Genomic DNA, 12,000 nt, shown 5'->3' with positions numbered 1-12,000 from the left:
CCTAGGTGCATTGCCCCCTGCCCCCTCTCCTTAAAAAGTCACTCCTTGGTAGGTCCTTCCCAGAGGGATATCTGGCTATTTTCTGTCGAGACTCCTAACAGAGGCTCCACGGATCTTTTTTGATTTGCATACTTCCCAGGGGGCAATGCACCTAGGATTTCACTGTGTTGAGCGCCCTCGGCTGCCGGCAGTGTTTTCTCTGGCTGGTCTACCTGAGATCAGTGATTTGATGTTCATCAAGACTGCTGAATGCACATGACACGTGAAGACAATAGTGCGAGTTTTTGGAATCCAGTGGTTTCGTCCATTTCTGTTGAAGGGAACATGCCTAGATGCCTTTGCCAGCGAGACAACAGGCCGCCCTTCCTCCTGCTTTGGTTCAAGTCAGCACAGCTTTTTGTAGTTTAATTAAATTTCACATCTACAATAACTAAGAAATGTCAGAACATTGTGATCTGTGAGCATCTGACCTCTGGGATGCCCTCCGATCCGAGGTCCAATTGATTTGTTTCCCGTGAAGTAGGCAACCAGGCAAAACTCAGCTCCATTTATTGGAATGGAGCAGGGTAGTGAGACCCCCATGATTAGTAAGTGATGATGCATCCTTGCAACTTATCACTTTTATAGTGGGGGAAAAAAATAATTTAAAGGAATTTGTCATAGATGTGAGCTTGGTAAAGTTAACACTCGACACCCCTACTATTCAGTTGTTTCTAGTCCTGACTGTCGGATGTAAACCATGGACAGATTTGAGTAGTTCTGTGCGGATTACTATGTACTGGCTGTTCCTGGGTACTGCAGCTCAGTCGTTGCTTTTTTCGGGGGCCTCTTTCACCCTTTTACATCGGTCTCCACTGGAGCTGAATACTGCCGATCAGTGCTTGTGTCCACCTCCCCAATCTAATATTGGATAGGTCATCATTATCATAAGCCCGGAAACCCCTTTTAAAAGGTGTTGTCCACTACTTGAACAAACCCTTCTCAATCACCATATTTGCCTCCTTTGAAGTAATACTAACCTCCGAGGCAGGTGTTGTTCCAGCTATGTCATCACTTGCTCTCCTGGGGCTCACGTGACATAGTTGCGTCACACAAGCCCTGCGCCAGCGTCACACTCTCCACCTTCTGATATATGAAACCTCATTAGAAAGTGAGCGGCAGGCGGAGCGATCTCTTCATTTTGATGATCAATTTGTCTGAAGACCGGGAGAGAGAAACCAGATCCAATTGTGCGCCGGGCCAGCTTGACGTAAGAATGTCAGGTGAGCCCCAGGAGCACGAGTGCTGATACTTCTCTAATGATGTCAGCGCCAGAGGCTAGCATAAGCGTTTGTTGTTTTACTGGGGTGCAAACATGGTAAATTAAAGGGGTTGTCCACTACTTTGACAACCCCTGCTTATTCTTAGTACTTTGCAAAATAGCAACTGAAACATTTCGAGAAAAACAATGTTAAAAAAAAAACCTGTTCCTTTTTGCTTTACGTTATGTTCACACATTTGGTGTGCTGTAAAAACAAGAGTGTTGGCAGGAAACAACACTGCATAAAATGCACTCATATGTTAGGCGTCCCATTCCCGTACTTTCTTCTAAAAGCTAGTCTTGTAGGATCCCTCGCAGACTGACGAAGACAAGTATTTACTCTTATGTTCTTGATTTATCAGTACCAGGTTCACGACACTTTAACATATCTGCTTAGAGAACAGCTTTGGAAAAATCAAAGTTTGGACGCCATCACTGTATCATTTCCCAGGCAGATCAAAAGCAAAATGTATATTTAGATGTTCTGGGGTTTTTTTTTGTTGAATGCGTAGAAGCAAAGTCCCATCAGAATACCAATGACTCTGGCAAGAAAACCCGGCAAAGTATCGCGCAGGAGGGGAGCCAAATGGGCAACCTTGTAAACCGATGCCTCTCTGATGAGAATACGGCAGCCCTTTCGGATGTCTGGAACCCTCCAAGTAGTAATCACTTTGCTCTTTTGCTCCGTTTTAATAGCAGCATTTATTTTGGTCTCTTTAGAAATTCACCCCCCGATTCGACAGTTGTGTTACTCGTGTCAAAAGTAATTGGCGGCTCCAGAGGTTTCCGCACGGTAAATATAAAGCGGCAGAAAAAGGATGCCCCCTGTGGCCCGTTCCGCAAATTAATTTGTCATTGCATTTGCTTATATTATGCACTCGTGCCTTTTGGCTTGTAACGAGGAAGGTCTTCACCCACGGCTGTGACGACATATCATTATATCATGTAATTACATTCGCGACCCCACTCGAGCGTCTGTGTTCACATTTCAGCAAATTACAGGAGCCCGCACAAACAGCGCGCATTATTCTCACTGCGAATCGCCGGCCCCTCTTAGGAGTTCCAGTCGTGAATAAAGCCGAGCGCACGTCCTGGCAGCTAAGTGGTTAAGCCCTGCGCCTCCTACCATATTGCATTTGAGTGCACGCACATAACCTCTTAATTATCTCCGAGTGACTCAGTCCATTAATATAGTTGGCCTCACTTTTCTATTTATCTTTTATTAGCGCTTTAGTCTCCACATTCAGTTTTATTTACAAGGCCGGCCGCGATCTCTTCATCTGTATGCCTTTTACAACCGACCATCTGATGCATAAGAATAATGCGCAGACCACAATGGAGACTGTAATCTTTCATGATCAAGAACGCCAGGACTTCTGAACCGTCCTCATCAGTCGGCAGGAGGGAAACGGAGCTCATAAGCGGCTCCACACTGCAAAACTATTATTATAACCTGTATGTAAGCATCATATGTCAGCAATAGGGCCAGACATGGAGGGGAGTTTAAGTTTTTTGCGCTTTTTTTTATTTAATCAACTTATATTTTAAAGGGGTTGTCCACTACTTTTACATTGATGGCTTATCCTTAGGGGCCCTTGGCACACTACGACATCGCAAGCCGATGCTGTGCGCGATAGTCCCCGCCCCCGTCGCAGCTGCGATATCATGGTGATAGCTGGCGTAGCGAACATTATCGCTACGGCAGCTTCACATGCACTTACCTGCCCTGTGACGTCGCTCTGGCCGGCGACCCGCCTCCTTATTAAGGGGGCGGGTCGTGCGGCGTCACAGCGATGTCACATGGCAGGCGGCCAATAGAAGCGGAGGGGCGGAGATGAGCGGGACGTAAACATCCCGCCCACCTCCTTCCTTCCGCACTGGCGGCTGTGACGCAGGTAGGAGATGTTCCTCGCTCCTGTGGCTTCATACACAGCGATGTGTGCTGCCGCAGGAACGAGGAACAACATCGGTCATTTCCAAATCATGGAAATGACCGACGCTACACTGCTTATACGATTACGACGCTTTTGCGCTCGTTAATCGTATCAAAAAGGCTTTACACACTACGATGTCGCCTGCGACGCCAGATGTGCGTCACTTTCAATTTGACCCCACCGACGTCGCACCTGCGATGTTGTAGTGTGCAAAGTGCCCCTTAGGATAAGTCATCAATGTCTGATCGGCTGGGTCCGACACCCCACACCTCCACCAATCAGCTGTTCTCAGTCCTGGTGGTGACAGGTGGCAACTGAAAATGCTCCGTTCCGGAGCTACTCCGTATTCTGATAGCGGCCAAGGCCGTGTACTGCACATCCGCCTCCCATTCTAATCAATAAGCGGCAGATGTGCAGTACCCGGCTGCGGCCACTATCAGAACACAAAGCAACGACGGAGCTGAGCACCCGGCTGCGGCCGCTATCAGAAGACAAAGCAACGCCGGAGCTGAGCATTTGCGGCTGCCACCGCCAGGAACAGCTGATCGTCGGGAGTGTGGGGTGTCTGACCCCGGCCGATCAGACATTAATGATCTATCCTAAGGATAGGCCATCAATGTAACAGTAGTGGACAACCCCTTCATGCATTTTTTACATTTGTTTAAGTATATATACTTTATAAATACAGACAATACCCCTTATAAGTATGAGTTGATGTAAGTTTGTTTCTTTTGGGAAATGTTAGATTCATGAAAATGATAAAGTCCAAATACAATATATCCAAGTGTCCCTTGTTCATGGATTGTTCATAATAGCAGGTCTGCTCTTTATGGGACAACTGATGATTTATGCTATATACTTTGACCCTGTACTGAAAAGACTGAACCCTTGAAAGGAGTTGTCTAGTCATGTGATATTGGATAGGTGATTAATATTTATAGCAGAGAATCCATTTAAAAGGATTTTTCTATTTTTTGCTATGAGTGTAAGTAACAATAGATACCTAAGCTGCAATGCCCTGCACATGAGGTATGTGACATAGCTAATCAAGAGAACTATACTACTGTTCTATCTGGAGGTATTTGCTAATATTATTACTACACCTACTACATATTGGGATGGCATCTTAGAGATGGGAATACTCCTATAAGGGACGTTTTACACATCGGGCTTTTCGCCGGATTGGCGGATCCGGCGTACTCCAGTACAGTGTATACAGTGCAATGGCAGCGCGACAAGCTGCGGTCATATGCTGTCATGTGACTGGAGCTTGTCGCACTGCCATTGTGCTGTATCATACACTGTACTGCAGTGCACCGAATCCGCCAATCTGGCGAAAAGCCCGATGTGAAAAACGGCCCTAAGCTGCGGGACTGAACTTTGCATTCTTCCATGCTACAAGCAGGGGCAGAGATCTTGGCCAGCGCTCTTGCAAGCTCTACAGCAGGGAGCCTGTAAGCGCTGCGCTTCTTGCCTAGCAGCCGGGTTACCACTGATAGACTACAGCGGTGGCCGGTAACCCAGACCTGGAGTAAAAAACTTTAGAATGAAAAATACCTTCCTTCTTGCAAACTATTGTAAATTACCAGTTTGCAACCGCGTCCTTCATCGTTATGGAGCATAAAACACCATGGTTGATTAGAGCTCAATGTTAAGACCTACAGACGACCTAAAGGGGGTTTCTCTGGTTTTGACCCCTATATAGAAGCAATAATACAGAAACCCTGGCATACACAGCCCATTCCTGTACGTATAATGTGATCAACACTGATACCACTGAGAAAAACCTCTGTGCGGATATTGCAGATTTGATTGCAGACAATCTGCACCCAAATCTGCATGTTCTGGCAGGAAAAATGCTGCAGAAAAACACGTTTTTGCTGCGAGTTACCACTTTTTACGCTTTTTTTTTATGCTTTTTTTTTTTTTTTCTTTCTTTTTCATTGGTTTCAATGGTAAAAACACAATCCACATGCTGCAGATTTTTTTTTCCAGCACGGAAAAAATCCTGAACGTGGCCATGAGACTTCAGAATTGTGACTTTGCTGGCATTCTTACAGATTTCTGAAAATTTGCAAGAAAAAATGCACCATGTGCACACAGCCTGAAGGTGGCCAAAGTGGCAGGCTATGAAATTATAAGGCTAGGTTCAAATTTCCGTTGTTTTAAGTCCGTCAGCAACGGATCAGTCGTTTTCTAGATGTCAACTGACGCAACGGATGTGTTTTTCACAGGATTCCTTTCACAGGAATCCTGTCAAAAAACGGATCCGTCGCGTCCGTTACATCCGCTGTGCGTCCTTTTTTTGATGGATCAGTCATGATCCGTTTGTGTTTGGGACAGCCCAGTGGGCGTGCCAAACATGCTGGGCATGCTCAGTAGACCATAACGGAATCCAGCACTGGATTCCGTCATAAGACGGATTACGACAGAATCCAGCACCATAGACATACATTACAAGCTTGACAGATGGCGACTGATTCCTGCACGGTGCGTTAATTTTGACGGCCCGAAAAAACGTTACATTCTGCGTTGCTCCCGCCCAGCGGCCAGTCCAAAAACGACCGACCGCGGCGCAGCAGATGCAACGCAAGGTCCATCAGTCGCAATCCGCCACTAATACAAGTCTATGGGACACAACGGAATCCGCTAAACGGATAGTGTTGTTTACCAGAGCCGCGGATTGTGACTGATACATTTTAACGGAAATGTGAACCTAGCCTAAGCCAACCATTTGTTTGCCCCTACCGGAGCAGAGACCACCCTTTGCAGACCTCCCATTATATGATGTTGATGTGTCCCAGCTCAAGTCAAGGGCCTTGTACTAATGTTACTGGTAATCCCCCTCAGTCTGCTGACCCCCCCCTCCTAATTTGCATTAACCGTTGGATTCTTTGGCATTAATTTTTACAGTAATCCAATTGAATCAGCAAGGAAGCAAATTACAGAATAATTACTGAAGACTTCGCTCTGATCCTGCACAAAGCCGCACACAAGCCAGAATGCAATTCTCCTCTGTGATCTTTTACATGGAGGTTAATAGAAAGCATTTTAACAATTAAGTGGAAAGTTCACTTTGCTGCCAAGAGTTTTTATTTTAATTTTTTTTTATTTTTTTTTTTTTTGTTTCCGTATTCTCCCATCATGGAGTCAATTGGGTTTTGCAGGGCATTGCTACTTTTCCGATCACAGAAGGATCAAACCGCAAGAGGTTAAAAGATTCTTGTTAGATCAATGCTGCGGCGTGTAATGAAAGGGAGGACATGATTGCCGGGGATTTCTGCTCTCGCTGATAGGATTTTGAGAAGAAATGACAAGGATGCATTCAGTGAACATTTCCCATGTGTGGTGGTCGGCGAGTGACCTGCTCCGGTGCCGCCGTCCACGGTGTAATGGAACTGTCTTGCGTGAATGGGAGCTTTGCAGTGTCCGTGGTTTCTGGAGGCGATTTTATCTTTCCAGTGACTGCATCGGTCAGCCGGCCGAGCCGCAGAAGACGTGGTCTTTGCACTTGTGCCATTGCCTGGATTACATTTGTGTGTATACAAAGCGTGGTGATCTGCTTATTGTTGGCCCGACACTGAAATAAATGAAGGATTACTTTATAGCCTAATAAAACTATACGGCTTACTGATTTAATGCAACAAGGGAAAATCTATAGAAGATTGAATGGGTTTTCCCTATATTATTAACACACCACATTGCACTACTTTCCACCAAGTCTTGTCCACTCTAACTTTAAAGGGAACCTGTCACCAGATTTTTTTTCCTTATAAGCTGCGACCATCACCAGTGGGCTCCTATATACAGCATTCTAAAATACTGTATATAAGAGTCCAACTCACACTGTATAATGTACAAAACAGCTTTATAATACCTAGGGAGGTGGTCTTGTCCAATGGGTGTCGCTGCTCTCGGTCCGGCTCTTCCGCTCTTCTTGCGATCACCGTCCTCATTCCCTGTCCCATGTGCATGACTAGTCTGACGTCATTCACAGAGAAGTCTCCGTTGCGCTCCGGCGCATGCGCACTTTGATCTGCCCTGCTGAGGGCTGAGCAAAGTATTGTAATGCGCAGGCGCGAGGAAACGTTAAAGACCACTCGCGCATGCGCACTATAATACTTTGATCTGCCCTCAGCAGGGCAGATGAAAGTGCGCATGTACAGAAGCGCAATGCAAGCCTGTGTGAATGACGAGCTGGGCAGGAGGGCAGCAATCGCGCATGATGGAGGAAGCACCGGACCGAGAGCAACGACACCCATCGGACCGGACCGCCCCCTAGGTGAGTATTATCAAGGTGGTTTTTTTTTTACTTTATACAGATCGGCCTGGGCATATATATATATATAGGGAACCTGTCAGCAGGATTTCACACCCCAAACTATTAGTTGCTCTATCAAAGACAACCTGCAAAGAAATGAGCAAACAATGCACATCTTGATAAAATGTCGATTTATTGCTATGCACGAGAGATTAAAAATGGCATATGAAAGACTACAGACATCACCCGGGGAAGGGGGACCATAATCATGGGGGCAAGGATAGATGCGTGATATAAAAAAAATAAGTCAGCGAAGACCAAGTACAAAAATTATATTCTCAAGAAAAGGTATATAAATAATCCAAGTGCAATAAATACATTGTTTTGATATCTAATCAATGTGGTATCAACTCAAAGGTATATATTCTATTAAATGGAAATATGTAAAAAGAACCTTATATGTGAAAGCATCATGCGGAAAATATAATCACAAAATAATAACGCCAAAGTGTGCATACCGATAACGAGTCTGTCTATTCGTTCAAAGACCAGTACAGCAATAATTTTTCACAACCAGTGCGTTCCTTTTTGTTATTGAGAAATCGGCGTTCTATAAATGAGGCTGAAGAGCTATGGTAGATCTGAAGCCTCCGGCACTCCAGCTCTGTTCCTTGCCCAGCACCACCAACCTCCCTGCTTGACTGACAGCTGTTTAGCTGGGAAGTAGCATAGCAGAGAGGCTGTCAGTCATTCAGGAGGAGGCGAGGAATAGAGCTGGAGTGACTTTCCCTGAGAGTCTCAAACAACTCATTCAACAGCCAAGAATGCGCAGGGAAACAGTTGTGCAAACTTTTTAATGAAAGCCAATCACAAAAGTGATTTTTTTTTTCTCCCCCCTTATACAAGGAAAAATAGTTGTCCCAAAAGGTGGACAACCCCTATAATGGATATAAATCTAGAATAATGGAAATATTCTGCGATCATAATAGAAGTATGTATGGTAAGCATGTCCCCCTCCCCCCTTCCACCGTACTGCGGGTTCCAGAGATCAGGACATTGTGACTTCCAGCATCACCCGTGTTAGGAAATCCCTTACCAAATGGGCATTCCCTTGTAGCATCGAGTATATTAAGAAAATAAAGCTTGTCTTGGGCTTTACTAATTAAGATGTATTTCTGTACTCGTGCACAACCCCTTAAATATTTAATTTTACATCCTCATTTCCGTTCTCGAAAGTCAGCAAGGTGTTTGGCTCTTTACACGAGTCGGTGGGAGGCTTGTTCTAAAAGATTTGTTAATGTTAAGAGTTTCTTTAAAATCCACTACTTTTTTTTTTTTTTCTATTTACTCGAAATAAAAAACCACACGGAGGGATATGAGATGCTTTACACTGATTGCAGTGACGGTCCAACTTTTTGAAAATCAGTTTTTGATGGGAGCAACATTCACACGTGGTAATAACTCTTCTTCTTCTTTCTTTCCCAGGAGTCCAATGTTCTTATCGCTGCTAACAGCCAGGGCACAATCAAGGTAAGATGCACCTATCGCCCCTGCAGACGCCGGTCATGGCTATCAATTGGGTTTTCAAAAAGTGGGGTTTTTTTTATGTTCGCTCCTCAGCCTGCCCCTAAATAGCTTGCAAAAAAAAAGTTGAAGAACACGCCATGATCTCTTGTTTACCATAGTTCCAAGAATAGTTTTCTTTTGCCGCCCCCCCCCCCCCCCCCGCCATTATTCTTAGTTCTATGTCATGCCCCCTTAGTACACACCATTGGCCATTTTATTTACCTAAGAAAAAATATGGGGCCCGAAAGATGGCGTTATGGGTGCTATTCTTAATTCAACATATCCAAGTCCAAAAAAAACCCTTATTAAAAAGTGTACACCACTGAATGAATGTCACATCTTCTCAGTGGTGTGCAGCTCACCTGTATTGCTACTGCAGCTAGGTACCATTTCTGGCGTAAAAGCCACCGCCACTATTGATGAGTTTAGTGGGCAAACGTTACTGCTACCCAGCTTTGCCCATTTTGACAGCTGTCCAAAAGTAATGCAGAATTAGCAAAAGTTTACTGCGTTTTTTGCTCCAGTTTTCTCACATAAACAGTTTGATTTGGCCCTGCAGGCTGTTGTTTCCATACTTTTGCATACTTTTTGCATATAACTCTTGTGCCTTGATGTCTGTTCTCATTTCTACAAAAAAATTGATATCTTGCATCTCAATTAACTTCAGGTACATATCAAGTACAAATGGCCATCAAAGGGGTAGCTTGCCTTGCCAAAAAAGGCAATAAAGGCAGTGAATGTTTAAAATAATATTAAGTTATGAAATGATAAAGGAACTTCAGATAAACTTAGTTGCTCTGAACCCTTTTGCTTCAGCATAATCTGCTACTTTGATCTCCACCAGGCCAAGAAATGATGAATTTCAGTTCTTCGGTCACATGGTGGCTGAGGTTTGTTATTGGCTGCAGCAGTCAGGCGGCTGCAGCAGTGTGACATCATCAGATGTGCATCCCATTCCAGTCACCTTACTGCTACTGCCAATCACCGGCCTGAATACAGAGACTCAATCACTTCTTGGTCTGGAGAAGCCTGTGCCAAAGTGACATCAGCTGAAATTGATAATTTTACTATTTTATTATTCTATAACCTTACTTGCCGGTTTAAAAACATTTATGAAATCTAACAACCCCTTTAATGTTAAAAAACAACATTTATGACTGCAATTATACCCAGTTGCAGACCCAATAATGTATTCCTTTCTTCTTCCGTTCAGGTACTGGAGCTGGTATGAAGCTTGGAGGCCTCATTCTCAAGCGAAGACGTCTTCAAACTCTCTTGTTCTGGGGCAGGGTCACCACCTGCAGAAAACTCTAAAACTCTTCCTGATGTGGACTCTCAAAGCATTACGTCACATGTCACTTCTGGACTCTCACGAGACTTTTTATTGGGGAAAGCAAGAGTGAGACTGTACATTAATAGACTCAACAGATTATGCCACCATCCATGGACACTCAAGAACTTCCCCCGCCCTCATAACTGTGTACTTTCTCTTCTGGTGCTGCTTTATACCTTAGTAATTGGGGGGGCCTGTATCCTGTTGCTTTGTGCGGTTCCTACCAACACTGAGGACATAACCTGAGAGGTAGAGAGAGGCTTTGTTTTTATCATAAAGGATGCTGTTAAAACAGATCACGCAAAAAAAAAAAGTCCCAAAAACCTGAAAATAAAGATTTAAATATTTCTAAGGACACCATTTGGTCGGAGTATTTGTCATTTTTTCTTCTCTTCATTTTTAAAGAGAACCAGTTACCAAGGGCAAATACGGGCATCTTTTGTTTTATTCCATCTGCTCCTCCAAGCGGTTGCAAAAATATGGGCCTTTTATTAGTGCTAATTATTATGGCCTTTACCAAGGAGGTGTGACCCACAGGGTAATAATGAAGAGCAGCTGATGGACACGCCCCTGAGGATCCCATGAGCCACGCCGCCATGGAGGGACCATGAAAAACAGCACTACATAAAGATCCATATCTCTGGCATGGTATGGTGGATTTAAGAAAAAAAAATAGACTACTTGAGAGCAGCAGGGATCATTTTTAGTGCAAAAATCAACTACTTTTCACCTGGGACCTGGTAACAGTTTCTCTTTAAGACGTTCATCAGCCTGAGAATCTTTGGCTTCTATTTCAGTATTTGCACACAGTTGCACGTGTGGAGCTCTGGCCTTACTTTTTGGTTCCAACCTGTGTTATTGCCAGAGCTGAAATCAAAGTTTTACTGGTTGGTAATAAATTGTGTTTACACCCTGTGACCAGATCCAATCAGCTTCGATGTCACCCAGAATGCTCAAATATGGACACCATGAAGTCAGCAGACTTGAAACCGCCACTCTGGATAAGAATGGGATGTACAATACCTTTTGAGAAGAGAAGGCTCCAAGATGCACTCTGGAGAGAAGACAAGTCAACGGAGGCATCTTAATGCTCTGAGCAATGTTTTGCTGGGAAACCTTGGGTCTGGACATTCATGTGGATGTGACTTGTACCACCGATCCATTGAACAGACCACGTACCCCCTTCCTGGCACTGGTATTCCCTAATAGCAATAGCCTCTTTTTATTTTTGCAAATGGTCCCACCAAGGTATTGACTTGGCCGTCAAATTCCCCAGATCTCGATGTGATCGATCTGTGGTCCAATCTGTGGTGGCTGCACCCAACACCTTAAAGAGGTGGTACACCACTCTACAATAGCGGCCACATTTCTGTACAACTGATAGGGAAGGCTTTTTCTAAAGACCTAGTTCAGCCAATTCTGCCTTTGAGTGGTTCAATTGCGGTCCGCTCATCCCCATGAAGTGACCACCTCGGCTCCATGACCCCTGAGATCTGGTGATGTCACATAAACTTCCAGTTGACTTGACATCACGGAGCCCGGCCTCAGTCTTCCTGAGTGACTGGGGCTATGGATGATGTTTCACCGCTCATCACAGCCCAGCATT

General features: G+C 44.6%; 1 long non-coding RNA gene across 1 annotated transcript; it reads left to right on the top strand.

The window, feature by feature from the left end:
- The first annotated feature begins 8,895 nt into the window (after positions 1-8,895).
- LOC142249431 (uncharacterized) lies at positions 8,896-10,751 on the top strand. The gene is made up of 2 exons (XR_012725048.1): positions 8,896-9,025; positions 10,275-10,751. It is a non-coding gene; the product is annotated as an uncharacterized LOC142249431 (long non-coding RNA).
- The last annotated feature ends 1,249 nt before the right edge of the window (positions 10,752-12,000 follow it).

Source organism: Anomaloglossus baeobatrachus, chromosome 8, assembly GCF_048569485.1.
Source record: "Anomaloglossus baeobatrachus isolate aAnoBae1 chromosome 8, aAnoBae1.hap1, whole genome shotgun sequence".
Lineage (NCBI taxonomy): Eukaryota > Metazoa > Chordata > Amphibia > Anura > Aromobatidae > Anomaloglossus > Anomaloglossus baeobatrachus.
This window is presented reverse-complemented; position numbering and strand designations above follow the sequence as displayed.